We start from the raw sequence: 13,348 nt of genomic DNA on the forward strand, positions 1-13,348 counted from the left end.
TCCACAGTTGATGGGATTTTCAATTAAGTTACAATTACTGTGCACTTAATTGAATTTATTTCCCAATAACCAAAGAAATGAGCGGTTTGGGAACACATCTGCTCAGAGATGAGGTCCCAGCCACTACACTCGCATCTTAATGACGGGCAGTGCTTCCGGGCCTCTGCTGGTCTGGGTATGTGCCCTCAGGGCCCCTTCCATTCATTCACACACGTTAAGAAATCCTCGGGGCTGGTACTGTGCCACAGTGGGTTAAGCCGCCATCTGCAGGGCCAGCATCCCATACAGGCTCCAGGTAGAGCCCCGGCTGCTCCATTTCCAATCCAGCTCCCTGCCAATGTGCCGGGGACAGCAGTGGAAGATGGCCCAAGTGCCTGGGCCCCTGCACCCACATGGGAGACCCAGATGAAGCTTCTGGCTTCAGCCTGGCCCAGCCCTGGCTACCACAGCCATTGGGAAGTAAACCAGTAGATGGAAGATTCTCTCTCTCTCTCATCCTGACTTTCAAATAAATGAAGGGAGGGAGGGAGGGAGGGAGGAATCCTCAGGATCCCCTGTGTGCCAAACACTGTTCTAGGCTCTGAGCGTACAACGGTGGGGCTGAGGCAGCCAAGTCCCCCCCTCGCAGGAGCTGGACAGTTTTCAGTGAGGGAGATACACAAACATGCTGACCAGGCTATTTGTTTGTTGATGTTGTTATTTTAAGATTTGTTTATTTGTTTATTTGAAAGTCATAGTTACTCAGAGAAAGGAGGAGACAGAGAGGGAGAGAGAGGTCTTCCATCTGCTGGTTCACTCCCCAAATGATTACAACAGCCGGGGCTGGGCCAGGCCAAAGCCAGGAGTCAGGAGCTTCTGGATCTCCCTTGTGGGTTCAGGGGACCAAGCATTTGGACCATCTTTTGCTGCTTTCCCAGGTGCATTAGCAGGGTGCTGGATTGGAGGCAGAGTGGCCAGATTTCAAACCAGCACCCATATGAGATGCCAGTGTCACAGGTGGTGGCTTTACCTACTATACCACAGTGCCAGCCCCTAACCAGGCCACTTCAAACTATGAAGAAAATAAAACAGGATAAGGTGGTGGGTGAGATGAGGCAGGGCCAGGATTACATTCTGTGGCCGAACGTTGGTAACCTTGGAGTTGTGACCTGAATATGACAAGATGCAGCAAGCTGTGTGGAATGGGCCAGTGCCAAGGCCCTGAGGCCACCACCATCTGACTCAACCTTGCTTAAGTGCAGGCATTTCCTGCTCCACCCACTCCCACACTTGAAGTACTAACACTGCAGGTGTTTATCACTCTGTGGGTGGCAAAACATTTTCATACCTAGCTCCTCCCATCAACATGATGATACAGACATGGAAGATAGTATCTGCATTTCAAACTTGGACGACACTAAGGCTTAAGGACATTAAAGAGACCTCCTGAAGATAGTACATCGTAAGCAGCAATAACAGGCTGGGCTTTGGGCCTGGCAGTCAGGATGCTGGTTCAGACCCTGCCCGTGCCCCATGTCAGAGTGCATGGGTTCCATTCCCAGCTGAGCTCCTCATTCCAGACTCGTGCCAATGCAGACCCTGCGAGGGAGCTGTGATGGCTCAAATGACTGCGTCCATGACACCCGTATGAGAGACGTAGACTGAATTCTCCAATCCCAGCTTCTGCCAGGCCCAGCTCGATTCCAGCCATTGTAGGCATCTGGGGAGTGAATGAGCAGAGAGGCTCTCGCTCTCTCGCTCGCTCGCTCTCTCTCTCTCTCTGCCTCTCAAATGAATATATAAAATGAATTTAAAAAAAAGCTCCAGAGGAGAGAGAGGAAAAGATAAGCAGCAATGTCTACACTCCAGTCTCTGCCTCCCCCGGGCTGAGCCAGGGTATTTCTAGCACACCCCATACCACACGCACAAACATTGAGATCCTAAGATAAAGTCCTCTGATTCCCACGCCCACTCTTCACTCAAGCCACTGGGCCCGTAGCAGACAACACTAACACCACACCAGCAAGCACACAGCACTCAGGCCTGGTCGCTGTCTTCCAGGCCCGGGACATCCTTGCCTTCTAAGCCACTGCTGCCGTGAAGTTTGTGGGAGGTCATGGACTTGAATGGGGCACCTAAAACTGACCCCACAGACCACATCAACAGAGTTTAATCACAGTAACTCAGCTTTGGCTGCTTGCTGCAGGCCCTGTAGCTGGTTAACTAATTTGGCTATAAACAGTCAACTAGTTAAGCTGTAATCAGTTTCCTGGTTCATTGACTAGGCTGTTGCCAATTAAGTTGTTTTCTGTGTTTAACTCCTATTCCCCTCTAAATGCTGTCAGATCAGCTTGTTGGTTGGAGTTCTTAAAACCTACTCCAGGGGCTGGCACCGCGGCTCACTAGGCTAATCCTCCGCCTTGCGGCGCCGGCACACCGGGTTCTAGTCCTGGTCGAGGCGCCGGATTCTGTCCCGGTTGCCCCTCTTCCAGGCCAGCTCTCTGCTATGGCCCAAGTGCTTGGGCCCTGCACCCGCATGGGAGACCAGGAGAAGCACCTGGCTCCTGCCTTCCGATCAGCGCGGTGCGCCAGTTGCGGCGGCCATTGGAGGATGAACCAACGGCAAAGGAAGACCTTTCTGTCTCTCTCTCTCACTGTCCACTCTGCCTGTCAAAAAAAAAAAAACAAAAACCACCTACTCCAGGGACTGGCATTGTCGCACAGGTTAAGCCCTAGCCTACAACACTGGCATCCCTTAGTAGCACAAGTTTGAATCCTGGCTGTTCCATTTTGGATCAAACTCCTTGATAACGAGCCTGGGAAAGCAGCAGAAGGTGGCCCAAGTGCTTGGACCCCTGCCACCCATGTGGGAGACCCAGATGGAGTTCCAGGCTCCTGGCTTTGGCCTGGCCCAACCTCAACCACTGAAACCATTTGGGGAGTGAACAAGCAAATAGAACATTCTCTCTCTCTCTCTCTCTCTCTCTTCTCCCCTCTCAAAAAAAAAAAAAAAAGTGCTCTGAGTGTGGGAACTGCCCAATTCACAAATCATTTTAGCTTTGCTTTACTTTGCTCAAATAAACTACTAACTTTAACTGGTCTAAGGATGCTTCAACGCTGCCAAGTGATCAAAGCTGGCCCTCCACAGAAGGAAGTCTACCTGGCATCCCTAACCTAACACTGCTCTTCAGTTTCCAACTCCTCTCTCATCCTTCCCCTGCTCCAGCACTGGGCCATACCTGGTAGATAGTATGTGCACAAGTCCTCTTCCAGAAGAGATTAACCTTGAATCATATGTCTCAGGACACTACACACACAAGGGAATAATCCTCATTGCTGGGCAGATGTCACTTTAAAAAATATTTATTTATTTATTTTTATAAATTATATTTATTTATATTTATATATTATTATATTTTTGAAAGGCAGAGTTACAGAGGCAGAGAGAGAGAGACAGAAGTCTTCCATTCACTGGTTCACTCCCCAAATGGCTGCAATAGCCAGAGCTGGGCCAATCCAAAGCCAGGAGCCTGGAACTTCTTCTGGGTCTCCCACATGGGTGCAGGGGCCCCAGGACTCGAGCCATCTTCTACTGCTTTCCCAGACCATATCAGAGAGCTGGATCGGAAGTGGAGCAGCCGAGACTCAAGCCAGCGCCTTATGGGATCCTGGCACTGCAGGCAGTGGCTTTACCTGCTGCGCCACAGCGCCGGCCCCCAGTTGTCACTCTTAAATATCAGACGTGCATCTGCTTGTGACTCTACACCTCCACCCAGGCATCTACTTGACAGCTTTCTGAAAGCTGGAACACCCTCCAAAACTACCTAAATTCCACAGTCGCTAATGGAGCCAGAACAGGGACCTGTCTTGTGTTTAGAGTTCCCATAATTAACCAAAGCCTCTACTTTTAAACAAATCAACTGCAAATACAATAAACTCTGTTGTATCTATCTAATAAACTCTGTCAGGTTGTTTGACTCCAAAACACACACCAGTAACTGCTCTGCCAGCTCTAGATTAAAGCCCAGCCCCCAAGGGGAACAGAATGCAGGGGAACAGCACGACCCAGTCCCCCGAGGTGTTGGATTACATCGTCAGTACTACTTCCCAGAAGCACAGTCACAACACTGCAAAAAAAAAAAAAAAAAAAAAAAGACCCAGATCACTAGGACACCTGCCTTGCAGACAGCCACGGTACTTAGCACCCTCCCTGTGTCACCTTTCCGCCTCCCAGTCTGACCTGAGCTTGCATCAACTGGTTATTCCAGATTCATCTTGTGTCCCCTCCTCCAGGAAGCTTTCCCGAGTGCTTCCTACTTCCTGCTGCAGCACGTGTCCCCCTGTAAGTGATTTCACATCGGGCTCTCTCGTCCTAGCTGTGAGCTGCCCCTGCCCTGACCTCGACGCCTGGCTTTCATGGGGAATGGTACCAAAAATGGTCCCTCCCGTGAGGGAACTCATGAGGACGGACTTGCTACACCTCAGGAGAGCTTGTATAATGTGGAATTTAAATGCAGGTCAGTTAAGAGCAGTAAATCACAGAGAACACACTGATCCGAACACACGCGTCCGCGCTCCAGCTTGTGCTGGGCACACGGTGGCAGCCCTGACTTGCAGCCACGGCGCCCCAAGGTTTGCCGTTGCTCCCCACCTCTGTTCAGGTCTATAATTCCTGCTCTTCGTTTGCTCAGCACAGCCCCTTACTACTTCCCAGAATGCTCTCTGCTCCAGGCTGTCATGGCCACTGTGGTGGGCTGGCTGCCTCCGGGGCGTCTGAGCATGTCACACTTCCACTCCAGGTTCACGAATGAGAAATGTTCCTCGTTAAGTGAGGTACTTCAGGGACACTGTATGTTTCAGTTTGTTTTTGAATGCACCGTCAACAAAATCATTCCAAATGTATATGCATATGGCTCTTCACTACAAGAATGGATAAACAAAACATACATCCGTAACATGGGACACCCACTAATCAACCATGAAAAGGAATGAAGTATTAACACACACCACAACATGGAATAACCCAGAAGGCACTATTAAAAGAAAGAAGCCACACCCAAGACCTGTACACTGGAATGACGCCATGAAATGTCCAGGAAAGACCAATAAACAGGCACAGAGGGCGCCGGTTCTAGTCCCGGCTGCCCCTCTTCCCATCTGGCTCTCTGCTGTGGCCTGAGAAAGTGGTGGAGGACGGCCCAGGTGCTTGGGCCCCAGTACCCACGTGGGAGACCGGGAAGAAGCTCCTGGCCCCTGGCTTCGGGTTGGCGCAGCTCCAGCCATTGCAGCCATCTGGGGAGTGAACCAACAGGGGGAAGACCTTTCTCTCTGTCTCTTCCTCTCACTGTCTGTAACTCTACCTCTTAAATAAATAAATAAAATCTTAAAAAAAAAATAAAAACAGGCAAAGAAAAGAAATCAGAGGTTGTCTGGGCCTCAGGGACCAACTGTAAACTGGCACAAGGAAACCTGGGAGGCGGGTGTGAGGCGAGGCCCAAAAACCCAACTGTGGTGACAGCTGCACAACACTATAAATTTATAGAGAAAAAAAGCAGATTTTATACCTACAAGGAACAGGCTTTCATGCTATGCAAATCAGATACCAGTGAAGCTGTTTTTTAAGAAAAACACTTCCCTCATGGTGCTTAGTAAAAGTCTGATAAAGGAATTATGAATGGAGAATGAATTCACACCCGCCCACCAACACCGGCCTGAGCCGGACGCCGCATGGGCTCAACTTGGCCACTGCTGAGGTTCTGAGAGCACGCATGTCCACGGCTTTGTTCTGTATTTCAAGACCGCTTAACCTGCCATACTTACTTATAATCAGATCCCAGAGAATCCTGCACACTTTTTATGAGGGGAAAAAAAAAAAGATCAGTAACAAATGCTGAATGTGTATGACAAAATGTTTGTGACAAAAGAGTGTATTTCTTTTTTAAATTATTTATTTATGTGAGGGGCAAAGAAAGAGAAAGAGAGAAACAGAGAGAGAACTCACATCCACTGGTTCCCTTCACAAATGCCCCTAATGGCCAGGCCAGGCCAGACTGGGCTAAAGCCCAGAGCCAGGAGCTCAATCTAGGTCTCGTGGGAGTGGCAGGGGCTCGAGCCCTGAAGCCATCCCGGCGGGGGCGCATTTCAAATTGATTCTTCTACTCTGTTACAGTTTTACTGGTATATTTTTAATAAAACTGAGCACAATCACAAAAATAAACTGGATTATCCTTAATTTGTAAAGCTCCAATCATACCTGAAATGGAGTAGACTGTGCCAGAAAAATCAGCCAGTTAACAGTGAACTGTATCCCAGAGTGTAGACCGGATAATAATCAACCAGCCTTGCTACAGCAAGCTTGTGACATGGCAATCATTTGGCGAGATGGGCCACGCTCTCCATTTATGCTTTATAAATGAAGTTTTTCTCATGAACTTCACTGGCAGAAATTAATCCAGAATGCTGTTCTATAAATTTTACCAAGATATAAGAATACAAGTGCTCAAAAATACTATTTACAATGAAGGAAAGTTAGACACTGCCCAAATATTTAATGCTTGGAAAACTGGTTAAACAAATGAGAGCACAGCTGTACACAAAGGCTATTTACCCTTCAAGATACTTACCAGGAGATAAAGATAAGCCAACATGTTTAACACATAATGAAAACAGAAAAATAAGCAAGATGTGAAACTGCATAGAAGAATGCCTTTGTGGCTAGCATTGTAGGCAAAGCAGGTTAAGCTACTGCCTGCAATGCCAGCATCCCATATGGGCACCACTGATTTAAGCCCTAGCGATTCCAATACAACCCAGATCTCTGCTAATGTGCCTGTAAAGCAACAGAAGATAGTCCAAGTACCTGAGCCCCTGCCACCCACTTGGGAGACCCAGATGCAGTTCTGGGCTCCTGGCTTCAGCCTGGCCCAGCGCCAGCTATTGAGGCCATTTGAGGAGTGAATCAGCAGATGAAAGATCTCTCTCTCTCTCCTGTTGTCCCTCCCTCTCTCTCTAATTCTGCCTTTCAAATAAATACATAAATAATATTAATTTAATATTCAATAATATCAGTAAAATATTAAAAACAAAAGAAATGCAGGAGATTCCAAGATGGTGGAATAGGGAGGGAGCTTACTGCTCTAGTCTAGAGGAAGAGAGCTTAAAAACAAAAGTAGAGAAAGTGCAATCTCAGGGAGAAAACTGCAGAGGAAACTCTATACAAATTAGAGGGATACTGTGGATCTACATGGAGGGCATATACGCGCACAACTCAGGACCCCAGCAGCCAAGAGCCACAGTACAAGCTTTGGAGAGTAAGGTGACACCAGACTGTAGCAGTCCAAGCCACCAACGATAAAGCTACAGAAAGAGCCCGGTTTGAGTCCAACTTGCAGCACTGTGGCGGACAGTGTACCTGCTAACCTAGAGGAAAAAGAGGGGGGCATGTTTCTCTTTCCCCAACCACCTGGCACTGGCATCCTGTAACTGGCCAAGGAGGGCAGGCACCATTTCGGACATACGTAACAGCTGTGCCAGCTTGCGTCCACAAGCCCACCCACCAGCCAAGAGGAGACACCTGAGTCTGGCTGGGAGAATTAAGAGGGGGCTGAGTGCCCATGACTGTGAGAGCCTGTGTGCTGAGACTGGGAAAACACTGTGGCTACATGGGAAGGGTGCAGGGTGTGGCTGGGTCTCTGGGCAGTCACTGTGGGCATTGAGATATGCTCAGGGCTCCCTGATTCCCTGGTGAGAGTCACTGCTGCAGGATCCGTGCTCACATGGAGGACTGCACAAATCCTCTGTATGGTTCTTGTGGCAGCATGAATGAATACTGGTCGGATCGGTGCAGCGCTGGATGTAGCGGCCATTTGGGGAGTGAACGAATGGAAGAAAGACTTTTCTCTTTGTCTCTCTCTCTCATTGTCTAAATCTACCTGTCAAATAAGTTAAAAAAAAAAAAAAAAGAAAAAAAATTATCAACCCAGAATACCATACCCTGCAAAGCTCTCATTTATGAATGAAGTTGAAATAAAGACCTTCCAAAACAAATACAAATTGAAAGAATTAAACAAAAAGAAATTTAAAGAATTTGTCACCACTCATCCAGCCTTACAAAAGATGAGTAAGGATATGCTACACACAGAAATAAAGAAACATGGGCATCACTATGAAAGAAGGTGAAGGCAGAAAATATTCTAGTAAAAATACAAAGGAAATCCAAAGTAAAAAATAGGAATATTTATGGAAAAAATGCGAATGTAAATGGCCTCAACTCTCCAGTTAAAAGATACAGACTGGATTAAAAAAAACAAAACCTATTTGTTGCCTACAAGAAACACATCTCACCAACAAAGATACATACAGACTGAAGGTAAAAGGATGAAAAAAGATATTCCATGCCAACAAAAAAAAAAAAAAAAAAAAAAAGAGTTTGTGTAGCCATCCTAATAGAATTTAATACAAAAACTATTAAAGAGACAAAGAATGGCACTATGTAATAATTAAGGGATCAATTCCACAAGAAGATGTGACTATTATAAATGTATATACTACATAGACTACAATACAATTGTAATAGGGTAATTCAGTACCCCATTTTCAGCAATGGACAGATCAACCAGACAGAAAATCAGCAAGGAAACAAGACTCAATCGACACTGTAGACCAATTGGACCTTACAGATATCCACAGAACTTTCCATCCCACAGGCACAGAATACACATTCTTGTCACCAGTGCATGAAACTTTCTCTAGCATAGACCACATGCTGGGTCATAAAGCAGTCTCAGCAAATTCAAAAAAAAAAAAAAAAAAATAGAAATCATACCATGCCTCTTCTCTGATCACAATGGTATGAAGCTGGAAATCAGAACTCAAGAATCTCTAGAATATATGCAAACACAGAGACTAAACAATATGCTCTTGAATAAACAGTGGGTCATAGAAGAAATCAAAAGAGAAATCAAAAAAATTCTAGAAATAAATGAAGATGACAATACAATACAACATATCAACACTTATGGGATACAGCAAAAGCAGTGTTAAGAAGAAAGTTTAGGGGCCGGTTCTGTGGCATAGTGGGTAAAGCCGCCACCTGCAGTGCCAGCATCCATATGGGCACCAATTCATGTCCCAGCTGCCCCTCTTCTGATCCTGCTCTTTGCTATGGCCTGGGAAAGCAGTACAAGATGGCCTAAATCCTTAGTACCCTGCACCCTCATGGGAGACCCGGAAGAAGCTCTCTCTCTCTGCCTCTACTTCTCTCTCTGTATAACTCTAACTTTCAAATAAAGAAATAAATGTTTTTTTAAAAAGAGGAAAGTTTATAGAAATTGGTGCCTACATCAAGAAATTAAAAGGCACCAATAAATGAGCTATCAGTGCATCTCAAGGATTTAGAAAAACAACAGCAAACCAAACCTAAAATTAGTAGGATAAAATAAATAATTAAAATTAGATAAGAAATCAACAAAATTGTAACAAAAGAAAAAAACACAAAAGATCAGCAAAACAAAGAGCTGGTTTTTTGAAAAAAAAAAATAAACAAAATTAACATACCATTGGTCCAACTAACAAAAGAAAAAAAAAAAAAAAAAGAAAGAAAGAAACAGGGAGAAGACCGAAATCAATAAAATTAGAGATGAATAAGGAAAGGTAACATCAGATACCACGGAAATAAAAAGGATCATCAAAGATACATACAAAGAGCTGTATGCCAACAAATCAGGAAACCTAGAAGAAATAGATTCCTGGCCACACACGACCTACCTAAATTGAGCCATGAAAACACAGAAAACCTAAACAGATCAATAACCAAGACAGAAATTGAATCAGTAATAAAGATCCTTCCAACAAAGAAATGCCCAGGACAGGATGGCTTCATTGCTGAATTCTACCAGACACTTAAAGAACTAACTCCAATTCTTCTCAAGCTATTCAAAACAACCGAAAGGGAGGGAATCCTTCCAAACTCCTTCTATAAAGCCAGCATCACCTTAATCCCTAAATAAGAAAAGATACAACACAGAGAAAGAGAGCTACAGACCAATTTCCCTGATGAACACAGACACAAAAATCCTGAACAAAATTATTAGCCAAATGAATCCAAAAACTCAGCAGACAGATCATGCACCCAAATCAAGTGGGATCTATCCCTGGTCTGCAGGGATGGTTCAACATTCACAAATCAATCAATGTGATACATCACATAACAAACTGAAGAACAAAAACCATATGAGTATTTCAATAGATACAGAGAAAGCATTTGATAAACTACAATACCCTTTCATGATGAAAACCTTAAGCAAATTGGGTACAGAAGGAACAGTCCTCAACACAATCAAGGCAATCTATGACAAACACATGACCAGAATCCTATTGAATAGGGAGAAATGAGAAGCATTCCTACCAAGATCTAGAACCAGATAAGGATGCCCGCTCTCACCACTGCTATTCAATATAGATCTGGAAGTTACACCCAGAGCCATTAGGCAAGAAAAAGAAATCGAAGGGATACAAGTTGGGAAGGAGGAAGTCAAACTATCCCTATTTGCAGATGACATGATTCTATATTTAGGGGATCCAAAAGACTCCAAAGAGACTGTTGGAACTCATACAAGAGTTTGGTAAAGTGGCAAGATATAAATCAACACACAAAAATCAATAGCCTTTGTATACACAGACAATGCCACCACTGAGAAAGAAATTCAAAGATCAATTGCATTCACAATAGTGGCAAGAAAAATAAATACCTTGGAAAAAATTTAACCAAGGACATCAAAGATCTCTACAATGAGAATTACAAAACATTAAGGAATGAAATAGAAGAAGGCACAAAAAATGGAAAAATCTTCCACGTTCATGGATTAGAAGAATCAATAAAATCAAAATGTCCACACTACCGAAAGCAAAATAGAGATCCAAGGTAACACCAATCAAAATACCAACAATACCAACGAAAAAACAACACTGAAATTCATATGGAAACACAGGAGACCCAAATAGCTAAAAGAATCTTATACAACAAAAAAAAAAGCCAGAGGCATTACAGTACCAGATTTCTTTTTTTTTAAGATTTATTTATTTACTTGAGAAGAGAGTTACAGAGAGGCAGAAGCAGAGAGAGAGAGAGAGAGAGAGAGGTCTTCCATTTGCTGGTTTCACTCCCTAGATGGCTGCAATGGCCAAACCTGTACCAATCCAAAGCCAGGAACCAGGACCTTCTTCCAAGTCTCCTATGCGGGTTCAGGAGCCAGGAACTTCTTCCAAGTCTCTCATGTGGGTGCAGTGGCCCAAGGACTCGGGCCATGTTCTACTGCTTTACCAGTTTTACTGCTTTCCCAGGCCACAGCAGAAAGCTGGATTGGAAGCGGAGCAGCCAGGACTCAGACTGGTGTCCATATGGGATGCCGGAGCTGCAGGCCAGGACTTTAACCCCCATGCCACAGTGCTAGTCCACCAGATTTCAAGACATACTAGAGGGAAGTTTTAATCAAATCAACTGGTAGTGGTACAAAAACAGATGGATTATCCAATGAAACAGAATAAACGCCAGAAATCAACACATGTATCTACTAACAACATATCTTTGACAAAGGAGCTAAAATCAATCCCTGGAGCCAGGACAGTCTCTTCCACAAATAGTACTGAGAAAACAGCCTCTCCTATAAGCAAGACTCCTACCACATGTTACACAAAAATCCACTCAAAATGGATCAAAGACCTAAATCTATGGCCTGATACCATCAAATTATTAGAGAATATTGGGGAAACCCTGCAAGACATTGGCATGGGCAAAAACTTCTTGGAAAAGACCCCAGAGGCACAGGCAATTGAAGCCAAAACTGGGATTACATCAAAATGAGAAGCTTCTACACTGCAAAAGAAACACTCAGCAAAGCTAAGAGGCAACCAACAGAATGAGAGAAATTATTTGCAAATTATGCAACTAATAAAGGATTAACAACCAGAATCTATAAAGAGATCAAGAAACTCAACAACAACAAGACAAATAACCCAGTTAAGAAACGGGCAAAGGACTAAAACAGGCATTTTTCAAAATAGGAAATCCAAACGGCTAACAGACACATGAAAAAATGCTCAGGATCACTAGCCACCAGGGAAATGCAAATCAAAACCACAATGAGGTTTCACTTCACTTAGAATGGCTTTCATACAGAAATCAGCAAACATCAAATGCTGGCGAGCTTATGGGGAAAAGGAACCCTAATCCATTGAAGGTGGAAATGTAAACCGGTAGAGCCACTGTGGAAGACGGTATGGAGATCCCTCAGAGGTCTGAATATAGACCTACCATGTGACCCGGCCATCCCACTCCTGGGAATTTACCCAAGGGAAATGAAATCAGCATATGAAAGAGTTATCTGTACTCCCATGTTTACTATACCTCAATTCACAATAACTAAGATATGGAATCACCCCAAATGTCCATCACCTGAAGACAGGATAAAGAAATTATGGGAGCTGTACACCATGGAATACTACACAGCAGTTAAAAATGAAATCCTGTTTGCAACTAAATGGATGAAACTTGAAAACATCTTAGTGAAATAAGCCAGTCCCAAAAAGACAAATACCATATGTTCTCGCTGATCTATGGTAACTAACAGAACATCTAAAAGATAATCTATAGAAGTGAAATTGACACTTTGAGATGCAATGACTTTGAATAGCTCATCTTGACTGTTGAGGAACACTGGTTTTTTTATACTATTTGTTCAACTCTTAGCATAGAGTTAATCTTACGTGTATAAGGTTAATTGAAAATAGATTTTAGTAAAAAATAAGAATGGGGGCCGGCACCATGGCTCACTTGGTTAATCCTCCGCCTGTGGCGCCGGCATCCCATATGGGCGCTGGGTTCTGATCCCAGTTGCTCCTCTTCCAGTCCAGCACTCTGCTGTGGCCCAGGAAGGCAGTGAGGGATGGCCAAGTGCTTGGGCCCCTGCACCCGCATGGGAGACCGGGAGGAAGCACCTGGCTCCTGGCTTCAGATGGGCGCAGTTCCAGCCATAGTGGCCATTTGGGGGGTGAACCAACAGAAGGAAGACCTTTCTCTCTGTCTCTCTCTCTCACTGTCTAACTTTATCTGTCAAATAAAAAAAAATTAAAAAAAAAAAGAATGGGAATAGCAGAGAGTGGAGGAAGAAAGGTAGGAGTTGGGTAAGAGAGCAGGTTTGGTGTGAAGAATCACCATGTTCCTAAAGTTGTATGTATGAAATGCATGCAGTTTATACACTTAAATAAAAGGGTTCGGAGGGGGGAGAAATAGCAACATAATTTTCCTATAGGAAAAAACTGATTACAATAAAATGTCAATTCTTCCCTATTTAATGCAAGCATTTGATAAAAT

The 13,348-nt window shown here is 44.4% G+C and overlaps 1 protein-coding gene across 2 annotated transcripts in view; it reads right to left on the reverse strand.

Annotated features, from left to right (window-relative positions):
* The window catches only part of SNX29 (sorting nexin 29), a 478,886-nt gene that overhangs the window by 416,500 nt on the left and 49,038 nt on the right, over positions 1-13,348 (reverse strand). The gene's annotated exons all lie outside the window — the stretch shown is intronic.

This window comes from Oryctolagus cuniculus, chromosome 19 (genome assembly GCF_964237555.1).
Source record: "Oryctolagus cuniculus chromosome 19, mOryCun1.1, whole genome shotgun sequence".
NCBI classification, from domain to species: Eukaryota; Metazoa; Chordata; class Mammalia; order Lagomorpha; family Leporidae; genus Oryctolagus; species Oryctolagus cuniculus.